Source organism: Trachypithecus francoisi, unplaced genomic scaffold (assembly GCF_009764315.1).
Source record: "Trachypithecus francoisi isolate TF-2019V2 unplaced genomic scaffold, Tfra_2.0 Lachesis_group10, whole genome shotgun sequence".
NCBI classification, from domain to species: Eukaryota; Metazoa; Chordata; class Mammalia; order Primates; family Cercopithecidae; genus Trachypithecus; species Trachypithecus francoisi.
The window spans coordinates 88,954,161-88,958,157 of NW_022681455.1; the positions used below are offsets into that span (position 1 = coordinate 88,954,161).

Here is a 3,997-nt window from a genome sequence, read left to right on the forward strand (position 1 = left end):
ATGGCGGAGGTGAAGGGATCTTGTGGTAGCTCCTCATGGGTTTCTGCCTTGAAGGTTTCCTTCTCTGCCTCAACTTTGTGTTCAATCAGGAGAAAAAGCAGAGATGGTGAGGGTAAGAAAGAGAAGACGAGAGGGCATCGCCTTGTGCGATGTCGAATTTGGGCAAGTGTGAGGAGAACAGCTCTCTTGCAATTAGCTCAGGAGTATGAGCCTTCCTGAGGGCTGTATGAGTTCTGGATACTTCAGGAGTCCTCAGCTAGTGACATGGTTGATATGGCTCAACTCATAAACAACTTGGAGGTGCAACTTAATTCAGAAGGTGGCTCAATGCAGATATTCAGGTCCATCACTGGCCCTGTTCAGAGCAGAGATCCCCCTGAGATAGTAGCATAAATAATATGACTTCTCCACCACTTCTGGATGCCAACCCCATGGAGAACCCAGCATTGTTTAATGACATCAGGTTTGAGACCCCAGAAGAACTTTTGGTGAGTGATTTCAGCCTGTCCCCAGTGGAACCAGTTGACTTCTCCTCTCACAAGCCCAAGGCTCCTCTCCAGCCTGTTAGCATGCTACAAGCTCCAGAACATCCTCCCAAGCCACAGTCTGCTCCCCAGATCCTTGTGGTGTTCACTTCAACATCAGTAAACATTCCTACTATTCTGACCACAGGCTCTGTCCTGACTCCCTCTCAGGGCACTGGTGGCTAGCAGATCTTACATGTTGTTCACAGCACCCCTCAGTCTGTCTTCCAAGTAAGATGGGTGACCTGAATGCCATCCCAGTGGTGGTGCAGTCTCTGCCCATGGTGCATACTACTTTGCCTGCAAATGAGGGCTCTGCAACCATTACAGTCCCACTCATTGGAGGAGATGGCACAAATGTTGGATCAGTGAAATTTGACCCCACTCCATGTCTCCACTGGAGATTCCAAGTGACAATGAGGAGAGTGTAATTAAGAGTGGATCCTCAGCCTCACAGAGTCTGTAGGGACTACAGCAAGAACCAGCAGCAATGCCCTAAATGCAGGGAGGAGTCGCTTGACTTAAGGAGAAGACGGATGCACCAGTGTAACTTTGCAGGATGCAGCAAAGTGTACTCCAAAAGCTCTCACCTGAAAGCTCACCACAGAATTCATATAGGAGAGAAGACTTATAAAAGGATCTGGGATGGCTGCTTCTGGAAATTCGCTCATTCAGTTGAGCTCACCAGCCATTTCTGCAAGCGCAGGCATCAAGCCTTTCCAGTGCATGGACTGCAACCGCAGCTTTTCTGGTTCTGACCACCTGTCCTTGCACCACTGTCGCCATGACACCATGTGAGCTGCACAGGTCACACTAGAGAAGCTGCACTGGTGTCTTTCCTGTTTGCATGTTGAGGTCAGGACCATTTTTTCCTCTTTGACTTCAACTTGCATCTGGAATGGAGTTGAAGCAGCCCGCTGAGCCAAGTTGAGGAGACTGAAGGAAAACATAGCTGGTCTCCCGTCAGGCTCTTCATATTCCACCTTCACCTCTCCACTGTCTAGACCTGTTTTTTTCAACCTCCACATGGGTTGAATTCCAGTGTGACACCCATGGCTGCCCTCCTATCCCCCCTGCTCTGAAATAGGACATTTTTCCTGCAGTAACAAAACAGGAATCAAACTCAAGGCTGTGGACAAACATACACTGCTTTTTTCTTTCCTATTTTTCTCTTGTTTTCTAGAACACTTATCCATATGTTTTTAAAATAAGTACCTAGCTGTGGTTTGATAGTGTCCTAAATTACTTTTTTCAAGTTCCAAGGTAGAAGGAGTGTAACAATGTAATTGATCGGTAAGATTTACGGGGATTCGGTTCCTGAGTATGAGGCACATTCCCAGTGAATAGCTGAGTCCCATACCAAACTCAAAGGTTTAAATAAATCGTATCCTATTTCTTCTTAAAGTTTGGTTTTCAAAAGAAGAGGGAGAAATAGGGACAGAGAAAGAAGAGAGCTGAGAGAAAGAAAGAGAAGAGGAACTAGAAATATGAGAGAACAGAAAGGATAGAAGGGAAAATAAAGGAAAGAAAGGAAACAAGATAGAAGATACAGAGAAGAAAAAGCATATGTAAAAAAGGACTGAAGGAGCAAAATTAAAATCGAGTCACTCCACAGTTCTGAGAAGATAAGGCTCTCCTAGAAAGACCTCCCAGGAACTCATCACACCCAGCCTCTGAGGTAAAAAGATGTTTCTTTCCTGGTCTGGGACTAGGTGTATTAGGCCCACTGCCCTACTATCTTGCACACCTGCAAAGCATCTGAATACGGCGTTGTGATCTGCGGCCTGGGATTAGGTCCCAATCAAACTCAAGAAAATTGTGCTTCCTCCCAGCAGGTAAAAAAGAAGAGGGATAAAGGTTACATCAACAGGGGACAACCTCAGTTTCAGTAACTTTATATTTAGATTGCAGTGACTGGGAGTTAATTAGGCTTGGTCTTTTTTTCACTCTCCACTCCCCATCTTTTTCTTGACTAATTAGTTGGAAAATGGGTTCTAAAGGAAAGCAGAATGATCCTCGGATTGGTAATGGGGTGGTGGTAATGGGGTAGTTAGGAAGAAAGACCCCTCGAAGCGTTTTGGCTCTAACAGGCCTTTTAAGAAGTCAGTATGTTTGTCAGGACTACGGACAGCTCCAGGCCTGCCTGTGGGAGGGCCATTGAGGAAGCCGAGAAGGTGGCTTTAATAAAGGAACCCTGGAAACTCCTGGATAGTGGGTGCCTGCCACCTTATTTAATTATGCAATGATCGGCAACCTTTACATTTTAATTCGGAGTCACAGTAATGAAGCCATCCTGCTTCTGCTTGGGGTAGGCCTGCTCATTCTTCCGTTGCTCCGGAAGGGTCTTCAGCACTAATTGGCTGTTTGGTAGCTGGATCTTGACAGTGTGAGGTAGGTAGCAATCCCCTTGCTTTCCTTCTAATGCATTCTCTGGTCTCTCTGCCCTCCTCCTCTTTGATTTGCCTAATTAGTGCTAACAATTTAAAAGCTGCATGGCCCTCTTTTGATCCTGCTGTCGACGGCAGACAGAGCCATTCCATTAGCAGATATTAAATAGTGCTAATATGTGGTGACACACGGTTGGAACTGGCTTGCACACACTTTCAGCCTGGGACCACAGGGCTGCCTTACACACACACACACACATACACACACCTCATTCACTTTATTCTTAGAGAAAAGTCATTGTCGGCAGTAGCAGTTTTAAAGCACTGTGTCTTAATAACTGTTTGAGGCCCCCTATATCGTGGGCTGGCATTGAAAAACCACATGATTTATTTCACATTTCAGGGTTTTAATGATTAATTCATGAATGTATCTGCAAGAATGCCAAGGTCTCCAAAATAATGAAAGCCTTTTTTTCCCCTAAAGTTGTTTGTTTTCATTTCAAATCAAAGCAATCTGTCTTGAACATTCATTTCTCTCTCCCTTTACTCCCTTCACCCTGAAAGGGGGAAAAAAACACTACTGCTCATTTCACTGGGGTCTTGATAACATTTTGACAAGTAATATAATTCATTTACATTTATCAAAATAAATAGACAAGTCTTCTATCTTCTCTCTGTTTAGCTGACATGGACAGGCCTTTCACCTCCAGCAGGCATAAATAAGCTCGAGGTCATATGCAGTGATTCAGCCTGTGTGTTCTCAAATATTCTGAAACTTCTGTTGAAATGTAAAGGGGTGCTTTCACCCTTTACATTTCACCCTTTACATTTGGATGTGCTTTCAGTGGGACCCTTCCCAGATCCTGGGAAAGCAGACGTTGTAGCTGTCAGTCTGACCTGGGCTCATAAGTCATAAACCATATCTTACTTACTTAAAGGCGGTAGGATGCCATGGTTAATAATGTTGGTTCTATAATGTGATTAGCTAAGTATTAATCATAGCTTTATCATTTTCCCATCAAGTATGTGACTTTAGGCAACTCACTCATAATAGTCACAGCTACATTATAGAGTTGTTATCAGGAT

The 3,997-nt window shown here is 44.5% G+C and overlaps 1 pseudogene; it reads left to right on the forward strand.

The window, feature by feature from the left end:
* The first annotated feature begins 264 nt into the window (after positions 1-264).
* On the forward strand, positions 265-1,322 carry LOC117088749 (annotated as a pseudogene).
* Positions 1,323-3,997: the final 2,675 nt, after the last annotated feature.